This window comes from Herpailurus yagouaroundi, unplaced genomic scaffold (assembly GCF_014898765.1).
Source record: "Herpailurus yagouaroundi ecotype Mexico unplaced genomic scaffold, PumYag 28, whole genome shotgun sequence".
NCBI lineage: Eukaryota > Metazoa > Chordata > Mammalia > Carnivora > Felidae > Herpailurus > Herpailurus yagouaroundi.
Genome location: NW_024412376.1, coordinates 112,152,791 through 112,168,277, shown reverse-complemented (window position 1 = coordinate 112,168,277; position 15,487 = coordinate 112,152,791). Strand labels below are relative to the sequence as shown.

The following is a 15,487-nucleotide window of genomic DNA, read 5'->3' as shown; positions in this document are numbered from 1 at the left end:
TTGTTTTCATAGGTAAATAATATTCCATTGTGTGTGTGTGTGTGTGTGTGTGTGTGTGTGTATCACATCTTCTTTACCATTCATTTGTTGATGGCCACTTAGGCTGTTTCCCTCGATTATTGTGAATAATGTTTCCATACATATGAGAGTGCATATATCTTGTCAATATCCTGTTATTTCTTTTGGGTATACACCCAGAAATGGAATTGTTGGATTATATGGTAGATATATTTTTTGTTTAGTGTTTTATTTTTGAGAGAGAGGGAGTGTGAGTGGAGAAGGGGCAGGGAGAAGGGGACAGAAAATCCAAAATGGGCTCTGCACTAACAGCAGGGGCTCAAACTCACAAACTGTGGTATCATGACCTGAGCCAAAGTTGAGCCATCCAGGAGCCCTGGCAGATCTATTTTGTTTTTGAGGAATCTCCATATTGTTTTTCATAGTGGCTGAACCAATTTACATTCCCATGTACAGTGTACAAGGGTTCCCCTTTCTCCTCATCCTCACAAACACTTATCACTTCCTGATAATAGCCATTCTAACAGATGTGAGGTTATATCTCATTGTGGTTTTGATTTGCATTTCTTTGATGATAAGTGATTCTGAGCATCATTTGTGTACCTCTTGGCTATTTGGATATCTTCTTTGGAAACATGTCTATTTAGTTACTCTGCCCATTTTTTTAATCATATTGTTTGTTTTTTTGTAATTGAGTTGTAGGAGTTCCTTATATATTTTGGATAATAACCACTAATCCAATATATGGCTTGCAAATATTCTCCCATTCTATAGGTTGCCTTTTCATTTTGTTGTCTCTTCTGCTGTTTGAAAGCTACTAAGTTTGATGTAGTCCCACTTGTTGGTTTTGTTTTTGTTGTTTGTAGTTTTGGTCTCATGTCCAAAAAAATCACGGTCAAGACCAATGTCAAGGAGCTTCTTCACTATCTTATCTTTTAGTAGTGTTATGGTATCAGATCTTATGTTTAAGTCTCTGATTTATTCGAGTCAATCTTCGTGACTGGTATAAGATACAGGTCTAATTTCATTTTTCTGACACAGTTTTCCTAACACCATTCATTGACAAGATTATCCTTTCCCCATTGGATATTCTTGGTTCCCTTTTTGAATATTAGTTGACCATTTATATAGGGTTTAATTCTGGACTCGGTATTCTGTTCTAGAGGCCTATATGTCTATTTTTATGCTGGTCCCATAGTGTTTTAATTACTATAGTTTTGCAACATAGTTTGTAATCAGGGAGTGTTAGACTTCGGCTTTGTCCTTCTTCCTGAGGGATGCTTTGCCTAATTGTAGTCTTTTGTGGTTCCATAACAGTTTTATGCTTGTTTATTCTATTTCTGTGAAGAAAGTAATTGACACTTTGATAGGGATTGTATTGAATCTATAGATGGTTTTGGGTATTATGGACATTTTAGCAATATTAATTCTTTACATCCATGAACATGGGAGGTCTTATCATTTGAGTCTTCTATTTTTTTTCCACAATGTCGTATAGTTTTTGCTGTATAGACCTTTCATTTCTTTGGTTAAATTTATACCTAGATATTTTATTGTTTTTGATGCTGTTGTGAATAGGACAGTTTTGTTTATTTTTTAGATGTTTCACTACTGGTGTATAAAAATGCAATTGATTTCTGTATGTCAATTTTATATTCTGCAACTTTACTAAATTGGTTGATTAGTTACAACAGTTTCTTTGGGTGAGTCTTTGGAATTTTCTATATACAAAATTATATAATCTGCAAAAAAACACAACTTACTTATTCTTTTCCAATCAGATGTCTTTTACTTCTTATTTTGCCTAGTTGTTCTATCTAGGACTTCTAGTACTATATTGAATAGGGCTAGCAAGAGTAGTATACTTATCTTCTTCCTGATCTTACAGGATAAGCTTTCAATTTTTCACCATTTAGTATAGTGTTAGTTGTGGGTTTGCCATATATAACCTTTATTATGTTGAGTTGTATTCCTTCTATGACCAATATGTTGAGGGTTTTTTTTTTTTTATCATGAAAGGATGTTGTATTATATCAAACCTGTATTTGTATCTATTGAGGATTGGATTATTTTATTTTTTATTCTATTAATGTGATGTATTAGAGTTACTAGTTTCCATATATTGAACTATCCTTGCATCTCAGGAATAAATCCCACTTGGTCATGGTGTATAATCCTTTTAATATGGTCTTGAATTCAGTTTGCTAATATTTTGTTGAGAATTTTTACATCTATATTCATCAAGGATATTGATTTGTAGTTTTCTTTCTTGAGGTGTCCTTATTTGGCTTTAGTATCAGGGTAATGCTGGCCTTGGAGAATGATTTTGAAAGTGCTTCCTCCTCTTCAAGTTTTTGGGAGAATTTGAAAAGGATTGGCATTAATATTTCTTTATATGTTTGTTAGACTTCACCAGTGAAGCTGTCTGTTCCTGGGAATTTCTGTGTTGGAAGGTTTTTGATTACTGATTCGATCTCTTTACGCATTATTGGTCTGTTCAGATTTCTATTTCTTCATAATTCAGTCTTGATAGGTTCTGTGTTTCTAGGAATTTATCCCTTTCTTCTAGGTAATCTAATTTGTTGGCATATAATTGTTCATAGTAGTTTTTTGTGATCCTATGCATTTCTGAATTATCAACTATAACGTCTTCTAATTTTGAGTCTTTTTTCTTAGTCTGTCTAAAGCTTTGCCAATTTTGTTTACCTTTTCAAAAGGACAGAGAAAAAATATGCAATATCTCTTATATGTGGAATCTAAATAAGCCAAACTCATAAAAAACAGAGAGCGGTTAGTGTGGTTATCAGGGGCTAACCACCAAAAAAAGTGGAGAAATAGCAGAGATATTGTTTAAGGGTACAGACTTGCAACTAGCAGTAAGTACGTCTTAGAGAGCTAATGCAGAGTATAGTGAATACAAAAATAATGTATTGTAGTCCTCAAATTTCCTAAGAGACTAGATCTTAATTATTCCAACCACAGAAAGGAAATCATTATGTGACACAATAGAGGTGCTATAATTACAATGGCAATCATATCACAATATACAAATGTATCAAGTCAACCTGTTGTGTACCTTAAATTACACAATGTTATATATCACATTTCAATTTAAAAAAAGAAAGCATACAAAATATTAAGCCAGGCATATCCTGATATAAAGCATGAGTAACTCTTATTTCCTTCTTTGTGATTTTTTATACTTTTGTAAGTTTTCTTGCAATAAGCTTAAATTATTTTCATAAGCATGTCAGGGAATGAGAACAACCAGTCCACATCAGTCATTAATCCACAGAGGATATATTACTGTAATACCATAAGGAACCATCTTCCACAGTACAAATGAAGAAGCTTTAGGCCAATGAAACAAAACACTGAAAACAGGTAACCTTAACTGTTGGTACACGTCACTGAAATCACACATGTTACAAGGATGCACTGGGTGAATTACAGGAAAGTTCAGTGATCCTCATATTAAAAATAATGTCATCTGGGTGGAATTATACTTTGAAGAATGCTCTACAAAATATAGTCAACAGGATCACCAAAGCTTGAAAACAGTTTCCTTTTGCTGTAAAAACAATTTTGAAAAGAAGTTTTTTGACAATGATTAGGATGAGAAAGTAGAGTTTTTATATTGGAAAGTTAGATCATTATGTTCCAGAGAGAAAAGAATAACCAATTTAAAGAAAAGAAGCAAAAAAAAAAAAAAAAAAAAAAAAAAAAAAATTGTATTTTATTTTAACAAGGAATCAAGGAAAATTTTTTTCCTCTAAAGTTTTTTTTTTCTTTTTTCTTTTTTTGGTAGGAGGGTACACTGAGCAACATGGAGTTAGTCTAGCGTAGAAAGTAATATTTGTTTTTAACTGGCATGGATCAGGGACAAGACATGATGATTCTGAAACATTTGCAGGCAAATATGTCCTCACCAGGAGCCTTATATAGTTTGAACTGAGCTACTAAGGAGGATGACCACATGTCTGCTGGACAAAGCCCTGCATACTTCTCCCACCGCAGTGCAAGTGCTCTCTGAGACACTCACTGTGGTGATGACCAGGGCCCCTCCATTCACTTCCAGCTACACACAGCACATTCTGATGAGACATCAATTTTACAATATAATTTCAGGGCATATGGTATCATATGTAGACAAACCCAGCAATATTGTTACTCAAATATGTAACTACAGAAGTATATTTCCGGGTTGTAAAGAAGATTCGTAGGATGCTTTCACAAAAGTTCAAACTATAATACCATACTCCTCAATGTCAGCAATCAGTAATTTAAGGACACAGTTCGGGAAATTTTGAAAAATTTGAAGGTAAGGTATAAAGAATTATAAGGCTGAGATAACGTTAGATATAAACTCATCTTAATCGTAACATTTTCCTAGTGCTCATAGTCAGGTAAATGAAATTCTAATGAGTAAAATAATTCTCCAGAAAACCTGCCTGGAATAAACACAAATGATTTAGTAGAAGTATAACAATAAACGATAAATGCTGTGTGGCTCTCTTCCAAAAATCCACAGTAGTAATTTAAAAAAAAAAAGGTTTTTCAAAAAAATATTTATTTTTGAGAGAGAGAGAGAGCGAGAGCATGAATGTGGGAGAGGAATAGAAAGAAGGAGACACAGAATATGAAGCAGGCTCCAGGCTCTGAGCTGTCAGCACAGAGCCCTACACGGGGCTTGAACTCACGAACTATGAGATCATGATCTGAGTCAAAGTTGGAAGCTTAACTGACTGAGTCACTCAGGGGCCCCCACAGTAGTAACTGATAGCATTATTTATAAAGAGTCTGAATATAATACTCTCTAAGAGTATCTCCTCCACACTATTGTGTGCTGGCTCTATTTAATTTCTTGCTTACACACACATACACTCATTTGCACAAATATATATAATAGAGGAAATTGACCTCATGGACACATCTCTTTCCCAGGATATGAGGGATTAGATCTGTTAAAAAACAGCCATTACTGAAAACAACAAGGAGTTTCCTCAAAAGATTAAAATAGAATTATCAAATGGTCCAGCCGTTTCATTTCTGGGTATATATCCAAAAGAACTGAAATCAGGATCCAGAAGACAGATTTGTACAGCCATGTTCACAGCCACACTATTAACAAGTGCCAAGAAGCAAAAGCAACCCAAGTGGCCATCAAGAGATAAAGTAATAAACTAAACATGGTATAAACAAAAAATGGAATATTACTTGGCCTTTAAAAGGAAGGAAATTCTGACACATGTCACAACACGGACTAAGTTGACAGTAAGCGAAAGGAGCCAGTCACAAAAAGACAAATGTTGTGCAACTCAACTTACAGGAAGTATCTAGACTTGTCAAATTCATAGAAACAGAAAGTAGGATGATGATTGCCAAGGGCTAGGGAAGAGGGAGATAGAGAGTTTTAATAGGTATAGACTTCCAGCTTTACAAGGCAGAAAAGTTCTGAAGATTGGTTGCACAACGAATACACTACTGAACTGTATACTTAGGCATAAATAAGATGGTAAAATTTATATGCATTTTACAATTTTAAAAAACAGCTGCTCCCTTAATTCCTGATTATATTTTATGTGTTTGTTTCTACAGTTATCCTTTAAATAGTGTTTGCTTTGTTCTTTATTTTTTGTGTGATGGAGCAAAGTCTTTTTTCACAGGAAATGGGAAAGTTTTCCCAGAGCCCTGGAAAAAAATGGTATTGTGGTTTTTACTCTGGGGTCCATGGTCAGTAACATGACAGAAAAAAGAGCCGACGTGATCGCATCAGCCCTTGCCAGGTTCCACAGAAGGTAAATAAAGTATCTTATAGCAAACAGCTACTTAATAAGTCAAGCTCTGTAAAAGTTTTGATTATAAACATTTCCTGCAAGACAGGTAACAATTATGCCTACAGATTTACCTCAGATATCCATTTAAAAACCAAAATAAAACACAGCAGGGGCTAAAGCAGTACCGAGGGTGTCTGACAGTAACTTTGACACTGACACTGTAATATATATCTATATACCATATATAAACTATATATATGTGTGTGTTTTGGTGTGTGTGTGTGTGTATATCTATATATGAGGTGCACGATGAAATTTTGGTATTATAATGGTATTGTGGGCAGGTACAAAATCACTAAATTCTACCTTATCATTTGCTCCTTTTCACTGAAGGATTCCTGAGGACCCTGTGCACGCTGTAGATGTTATCAGAAAAAAGTTAAACTTTCACAGTAGATGTACTAGCACAACAATGTTAAGCAATATTGATAAAAATCTGAATGCATCATGCAGTTTTTACACATGCCATATAATCCTTCTTTTATTTCCTCTAAATTTTGAATAGGCCTATTCAGTGTGCTTTTCAGGATGGCCAGAGCTCACCAAGCCGTGTCCAGGTATCTAAGCCAGCCACGATGATTTAGAGAAAGAAAAATCAGTCTGTCCTGGTTGACTGGGCCCTACTAAAATCTGAAACAAGAAAATAAAAGATAGTTGAGATGGGTCCTGTCCTTAAGTGAACCCTGTGCATTATAAAATCTGGCCTCAAATGGACTCTGCTTCTAACTACTGCTCCTGATGGAGAAAGAAGGAATAAAAGGAGTCAAGCAGAGGGAAGACTGCATGTAAAGGGCTCAGATGCATCCTTCACCTTAAGATATTATAGTTTCTACTAACATATAAAAAATACCTGGGGTCTTTGGGTATTTGCGAACTACTTTTTAGTTTCCCATCTGATAGAATCTTCACTTAATCACCTATGCTAATTTTTTTGCTGAAAATCTAAAGTTACTTTACATTCTGCTTAACAGAAGTTAAACACTAGTAAATTATAATCCAAGTCATGGGGATTGCTTGGAAATTCCAAAATCGGCACCGTATTTTGGTACTGGTATATACATAAACCATATTAAACAATGCCGTCAATGCTTTGTGCTTCATTTTTTAAGTACTGGAAGTCAGCTGAATAAATTTTAGCATTACAATTTTGGAACTTTTTCAACAGCCACACTGCTATTTATACATTATCAACATCGAAAGAATTTCCAAACCAGCAGTAGTGTTAATACTCTGGATTCATGTCAAAACTAATCAATTGAAATTTTTCTTGGGGGTTGTGTTTTAACAATCTATAATGTAAAAGAAGTTATACTTATTTCCTAAGCAGAATTAACTATTAATTATAAGGAAATACAAATACTTCTCATAAGTAGTTGATTGCATATATTAGCCTTTTTGTATATCAAAAGATACAAAACTCCATGTAATAACTTGAGAAACAAGTGGATATAAGTAAATTCCCTTATATAAGAGCCAAAAACAAATACAGGCTAATATTAAGTTTAGAAAATGAGAGCTAGTATATATAGCAACATAAATGTGTAGCTTAATTTGCCACTGTTTTCTGCTCTAGAATCATGACAGCCTTACAATTTCTTAAGTATCTGAATTTGTCATTGATTATGCCACTATGATTTGCCTACGCCATAATATGTGACTTTACTCCATAGTTGACTTAACATAAAAAATATGTACATGTTATATGAGCATTTCTATTATAACAGTGTCTTACTGGTTCTCGTTACCTAACACCTCCTGTCCTCATTTCTTCATCCATCATATGGAAGGGATTTAACTGGATGCCTTTGAATCGCCCTAGAATCCTAATATGCTGTAATTTTGAAGTTCAACTACAGAAAAGTATTTTATCTTAACAGGTTTTATGGTGGTTTGATGGCAAGAAGCCAGAAACCTTAGGACCCAATCAATACTCGGCTGTATATGTGGATCCCCCAGAATGACCTTCTTGGTATGACTCAGGAGAACAAATACTGAAAACATAACAGCTGAGCAATGCGATAATAGCTCAACAAAAAACAAATTTAGTGAGCATTTATTATTGAAACATTAAAAAATAAAACAAGTTATTTTTATTATTTCCAGTCCTAGGAAAATTAAGGAAAAAATGTAAGAGTTGGCATTTCATTACATTCCTTATGGCCCAAATCAAAATACTTTTATTTCAGGTGTAATTACTTTTCACAGGTGAATTTTTCAATAACTTCCAAAATTGTTGCTGTCTTTTAATTCTCTCCATACACCTATCTATCTTTCTCCTAGTTGCAGGGGTATTTCACATGTTATTGAAAAATAACAGCGCTTTTATTGTACTCCATTTTCTATAGGAAAAAATATACAATGTTTTTCATTAATTAATAATACATTTCATGAATAAATGTGGATTTTCCTTCTTCTGTTTCCAGTGTCACCACCATCACCCTTTCTGCTGCCCTGAAGTCCCTTATATCAGATTCAATGACTTCACTACTTTAAGAGAATGTTTCCAACATGCCCCCTGCTTTTTTGCACATGTTTCTTTTTATCCAAAATGTTCTTCCAATTTGTTCACCTGCCAATCTTGTGTTCATTTTTGAAGTTCAAATGACACACCACTTCTTTCATGTAGTCTTCATTTACCTCTCCAGCAGACTTACATGCTTCTTGCTCTGAGCTCTGAAAGCAATTTAAATGCAATTTCACGTATATAATATTCTGTTATCTAAAAAATACTGCCTCTAGATTCAGTGCATTATAATGCTCATTTCTGATTTAAAGACTTATAATAATTTTAGTAAAATTCACTCAATTCTAGGTCATCCAAAAACTGAAGCTTGTATAACTCATGGTGGAACTGATGATCTATCACAGGGATCCAATGGTGGGCATTCCTTTGCTTGTGGATCAACCTGGTAACATCACTCACATAAAGGCCAGAAAAGCAGCTGTTAGACTGAACTTGAACACAATGTCAAGTACAGATTTGCTCAATGCATTGAAGTGAGTCATTAATGATTCTTCACGAGTACAATTTTTTTTTTTTTACTAGATACTATTTCTAGAGAGATGCTAATATGAAGGTCAGGTGAGCAAAAATGAGTCCTGACATGAACACAATTATGAGTAAGATCTGCTCAATGTTTTGAAGATAGCCATCAATAACCCATTTTGAGTGGCACAGTAAGTTTTCTTCATTGGTTTTAGGGGAAATGTTTGTAACAGGTTTAAAAAAGTGGAGAAATTTTAGGGTGCCTTGGTGGCTCAGTCAGTTAAGCATCTGACTTCAGCTCAGGTCATGATCTCGTGGTTGGTGGGTTTGAGCGCTGAGTGAGGCTCTGTACTGACAGCTCAGAGCCTGGATCCTGCTTTGGTTTCTGTGTCTCCCTCTCTCTCTGCACCATCCCCCCCCCCACACTCTGTCTGTCTCTCTCTCTCAAAAATAAATGTTTAAAAATTTTAAAACAAAGAATAGTGGATAAATTTTGAAATATCAATAAAAAGAATCACTGAAATGGTTAACAGAAAGATTAAGAGGAAGCACTGAGAACAAAGTTGAAGTCGGGAACCATGAATGTTGTTATAGTGATGCCAGCTGGGTTCCTTCGCACGGGTACTACTTGTACTGGCCTTGCCACTCTGCCCCTTACCTGCAGCCCTGAACTTTAAACCCAAGGATTAGGGCAAAAATGAAAAACAAAGCAGGGGTGCCTGGGTGGCTCAGTCGGTTGGGCGTCCTACTTCAGTTCAGGTCATGATCTAGTAGTCCATGAGTTCGAGTACCGTGTTGGGCTCTGTGCTGACAGCTCAGAGCCTGGAGCCTGTTTCAGATTCTATGTGTCCCTCTCTCTCTGCCCCTCCCCCACTCATGCTCTGTCTCTGTCTCTGTCTCTCTCTCTGTCAAAAATAAATAAAACATTAAAAAAAAGAAAAACAAAGCAAAACAAGAGAACAAACCACAATACAAAAAAACAAGGAGAAATAAAACAGCCAAATATCAAAACAACCAACACACCTGGCCCTATGCCCTACACTGGGGAGACTATACCCAGAAGCTTTCTAAGGAGCAGAGACTAGTGTCTGTATCTTCAAACATACTTTGCCTAGGCTCTGACATGTATAATCGCAAAAGCAGTTTCTCCAAACACCTCTGTCCAAAGAATCCGTTTGGACGTCTGGAGAAGGAAAAGGGGGAAAATATCAAAAGTGGCATCATCTGCGAGGTTCAGAAAAACAGGAGGTACAGAGTATGCTTGCTTTCCAACACTTCCCACAGGGCTCTGAACCAACACACAAGTCTCAGAAAACCAGGAAGGAAAACTGAGTTTTACAGAAACTGGAATAAAACTGACCAGTCTAGTTTCATTACCCAAGCTAAATGGGAAATGCAAAAAAAAAATCAAAAAAAGTAAACAGAAAAAAAAAGATGAGTACTGTTATAGTACTAACCTGCACAATTATGATTTTCTTTCAGCATGAGAACTAAATTGTTTTAAAACTCGTCTAAAATAGTTTACTTTCTGTAAATCAGTATGACCTGATCAGTCTCAAATTCCCATTAAATACTTCCCAAATTTTCTATGGTAATATTTTGATCCCACCACAGATTAAATGATAAATAACTAGGGCGTTCAAATTTACTCGATTAAAAATTATGTGAACACTACTTATAAATTTAGTTAAATTCTATTAATTTTGTTTATGCTTGTTTTTGTCTTATTTGGTAGAAGAACCATAAAATCAAAAAGCAATTGACTTAGAAGAGATATATTGGAATATTCCTTTTAAAAGTCAAATTTTCTGTATCAGAAATATTTGGTTTCCAAATTAGTTCAGGATGTTACTATTCCTATTATTATTCCTATTATTATTATTATTCCTATTATTCCTATTATTCCTATTATTATTCCTATTATTATGTATACATAATTATATCATAATTATGTATACATTTTCTCCTTTTGGTTTCATAATGACTTTAGAAATAAAATTTTGCTTGAATATATATTGGTTATAGTATCATTTGCATTTTAAATGGACATTTGCATTTTAAAAACAATGTTATCTAGTTTTAATTTAGTTCACCTGTTATTCATCTTAAGCACCACGAGAAGCACATTTTTTTTAAGGATTGTATCTTCCATTTGGTGGTTTTATGTAAAGTCACATCTTTCTAATATAGATGTCTTTCTACATTTTAAAATTTTTAATAAGGTAAAGCTGTGCCCAAAAAAGAAAATTAGCTGATGTATACTGAATGTTTGTGATATGGTACACATTGTACTAGTAAATTCTTTGTAGGGAGTAACTTCTTCACTATAGTCTTTGCTTATTGTATTACAAATATGTTTCAGGATTACTTCTCTCCTCTCAAAAACCCAGCATTCTCACTGGTTTTTACAGGACAAAGACAGATATTACCTCCACTGTACTGCTACAGTCCCATGTTATAGCACTTTGTGATTTAAAGTTTGTAAGCCCTCTTTGTTTAGCCTTCTTCCTTGTCTGTTAGTTCATAATCATTTCAACAGTAGAAACCAATGAAACTGGCAATGCCTGAAAGTGGAATGCTGAGCACTCTCCAGATTCTAAAATGACAATACCAACAAGAAAAACCACAACAGCAAACACAAACTGGGTCACCAAATGATAGGGTCAAATCCAAGAATCAATATGTCATTCCTCAAAATAATCAGATAAGAAAGGTACTATTCCTATCCATTCAAAAATGAAAACCCGAGGAACAGAAACACTAAAAAAAGCACACAAGTGTCAGAGTCAGGATTCAAGCCAATACAATCCACTTCCACACTTCTAATCACTAATTTCACTGCTATCATGTCAATACCAGCTCTCGATCAGCTCTGCTCGGACATGTCCATTAACCTCATCATGGACTTATATCCTATCTCTGGATTATAATAATATTTTGAAACTTGCTCAACAGATCTATTAACAATTCCTTACTGGATAATTCAAAATTTGCACAAAGAAATCATGTATTTCAATTTTTTTTCTTGCCTTTCTAAGCTAGAAATACTTGTCCTTGCCCAACTTCTCTTTTTCTTCACAGCTTGAAATCCTAGACATTAGCAAATTCTAGCCCATTAAGATCTCTATAATCATCTCTAAGAAAAATAATAGATTTTTCTTCCAGGGTTATGTGGCACTCATTTTTACCCTCCACGTGAAAATCAACATACTTCTCCAGTTTGTTCTATAAATTATTTGATTTTCGCCAGCTACAAAGAGAATGCTATGTGGTTATCAACCATTCATCATGATCAGCTTCTAAGGCCTTTGGATGGAGCAGTCCTCTGGACTGAGTTTGTCACGCGGCACAAAGGAGCCGAGCACCTACGACCAGCTTGTTACAACCTCACCTGTTTCCAGGACCACTCTTTGGATGTGATCGGATTCCTACTGGCCTGTGTGGTAATTGCCACTTTCTGTGTCATAAAATGTTGCTTGTTTTGTCAAAAGTTTAAAAAAGAAAATAAGAAGAAAACAGGGAGTAGGCTTTTGAGACACAGTAGGCGTAGTAAACATTTGAAATAGCTAGTAAGCACAAGCAAAGTCATTCTATTTAATTCAACCACTGTGGATCAAGTTGTGACAGATTCTCCTCCACAACAATCCATGTTGTAAGATGTGTGCCATGCCCAAATATTTTCCTCTTGGCTAAACATATTGTGTTAGTTAACCCATTCCACCCTAAGGGGGAAATAACTCTATGTATTTTTTGACAAACACTTCTTCAATATTTATCTTGAGATTCTTCAATTCTGTTCATCAAATCAAAGAAGATGTGGTACCTATAGATGGATTATGCTCAATTTATAATTCTAATTGTATAAATCCTCAAATAATTCTACTTTAATACTGACATATATAATTTCCTAACTGAAAAAAAACAGGGATTTCACTACAGCCTTATTCTGTGATTTAAGAGTGAGAAGCCTGATTGTTTTTACCAAGCATTTTCAGAAACATCTACTATATAAATAAAATCAATCAAATAGAACATATGTGTCCCTGACTAAGAAAAACACAACTGAACAGTTGTTAAAGATGGCAAGATAGATTTTATTCATCCATTTATAGAAGGGGAGAGACATTCCAGTATGAAATGAGTTCAACTCCAACTAAGATAAAGGTGACTGATGTTTTTAAAGGGAGAGCAGACAGGGAACAAAAAGGGACTACAGAAAAGTAAAAAGGGGAACAAAAAAGAGACGAAGTGACTACATGGAAATGGAAGATTACAGAAAGGATTAAGTGGAAAATTACTGAAAATGGTTTGGCAAGTTGGGTTTGACAATGTATGTCTTGTTTGGTAGGATCATAATTTCTTGAGCAAAGACTTTTTTTCAATATTTATTTATTTTTGAGAGACAGAGAGAGACAGAGAGTGAATGGGGGAGGGACAGAGAGAGAGGGAGACACAGAATCTGAAACAGGCCCCAGGCTCTGAGCTGTCAGCACAGAGCCCGACGTGGGGCTCGAACTCACAAGCCGTGAGATCATCACCTGAGCCGAAGTCGGACGCTTAACCGACTGAGCCATCCAGGTGCCCCAGAGCAAAGATTTAAATAAGGGAGCTGGGGCCAGTTTGAAGGACACAAGCCATGACCTACATGCAGATGGAAGAGAAGTTAAAATTTGGACAAGTCCCTTAAGCACAGTGTTTAGGCAAGTCCTTTGTGTTTACAGTTCACAACCCTTATGAAATACAAAATATTCCTTCCTGTAAATTTCCTTTGTTACAAGAATCTGAATGGTTCTTACTGGATTCCTACCTAAATCTGGGCAACCAGTAAAAAAGATCTTTGGTTAAAAAGACTAAAGATAATTTCCACACAAAGCCTTGGATATGTTTCAATTACTCTTCTCAATCGATCGAACAATGCTTTATAAGTGGATGGTAAAACACAAAATAAAAGGAGGGTAGGAATGCTAGGTGAGGCCCAGCAAGATTTGGCCCAACCCTCTGGATTATGTTAGATTTCCCTCCTCCTGCAATATGATCGCCCATATTTTGGTCTTACCTTGTCAAGTCAGTCAGATATTTCCAACTCTAATACCTGGGATATTGAGAATATCAAAACAGAAACTTATATAATCTTTTTATTGCTTTTTTTTCCACACATCTCATAGAAAAATAAATTGCAGATGGCATAAAGAACCGAATATTGTATGCAACAATTTTTAAGTCCATGCATAAGAAAACATTTGAAATAGCAAAAAGATCTCCAAAGCTTGCCTTTAAATATTGGTAATCGAGCCTTTCGAACACAACTTAAAAAGTGAACCACAAAGAGAAGAAAGAAACCAAGTTAAGAGCAGTTCTTCTGCCTGACAAGAGACATGTTTAAACAGTTGGACAGAAATGAGGCATACTTTGCACTTTTGATACACGGAGATATTTTTATAGCATTCTTCTATACAACAAAATTACTTTCAGCAATAATCGCAGATGAAACTAATTATAATAATATCCAGAAAAGAAACAATGAATATTTATTAAACTTGGAACATATAATAGTAAAGTACAAAAAAGAAAAAAAAGTAAGGCATTAGTGTTCTTTAATACATTAATATCTTTTTTAAAAAAAATAGGAGAGTGGGGGAGGGATCAGAGGAGAGAAACCTTACACATACACATTAGCATGAGGCATAAGGAAGCCCCGCTGTGCAATACTGAAACTGAATTCCAACCTACTGGTTTTCTTAATGAAGTTAACTTCTGCAGATTAGGTAATGACTTTGTCAAAACTGATCTTTTCAGGAGGAGGAGCCAAGATGGCAGAAGAGCATGGAAGTTTTTTGTATGTCTCACATCCATGAAATACAGCCAGACCAACACTAAACCATCCTGCACACCTAGAAAACTGTAGGATTAACACAACAATCTGCACAACCTGAACCACAGAATTCAGCAGGTATGCAACATGGAGAGGTGAACTTGGGGAGAGAGAAGCCATGGCGGGCAGGGAGGTGCTTTTGCGTGTAGAGAGAGGATGGAGATGGTGGGGAGATTATGGGAAAAGCACCCCTCCCCAAAAGCAGCTTGGAGAGAAAGTGGAAAATTGAAAACAGCTGCAGGGACTAAACTAAAAAGGGAGAAAGGAGAAAGGAGAAAGGAGAAAGGAGAGGGTTTAAATTCCATTAAGACTGTAAACAGGGGAAAGCACAGAGTCTGAAACTCCGCAGCTCAATACCTGGTGGTGCTCTGGTGGGAAGGGCAAATACCCAAGAGCAGAGTGAGGTCTAGGAGGTTCTCGGGCCACATGGTGAGAAGTGGTTCCACTGCTGGAAGGACATTTGGTAGAGGCTGTGAGACCTCTGGGCTCAGCAGACCCCAGAGAAAGGCCACATTTGCTGCTACTGGAACAAGTTCATTGTGGGTGAAGCCTGGTGCCAGATGTGTGTTGTGATTTTCCATAATCCCTGAGGCACTGCTGCTACACTGTCTTGCAAACTTTTTCTGGGGTGGGCTGGCATCTGGCCACAGTCTCTGGGCATCGGCAGCAGCACAGTCCCACAAGCATTCCTGGGTGCAGCCAGCACCCGGCCATTGACGGTGAGACCCTCCACAGAGGGGCAGAGTGGGTCAAAGCTGCAGTTCTTCAGAAGTG

General features: G+C 35.8%; 1 pseudogene; it reads left to right on the top strand.

The window, feature by feature from the left end:
• Positions 1 to 12,407, top strand: part of LOC121040052 (UDP-glucuronosyltransferase 2A1-like) — a 15,765-nt pseudogene extending 3,358 nt beyond the window's left edge.
• The last annotated feature ends 3,080 nt before the right edge of the window (positions 12,408 to 15,487 follow it).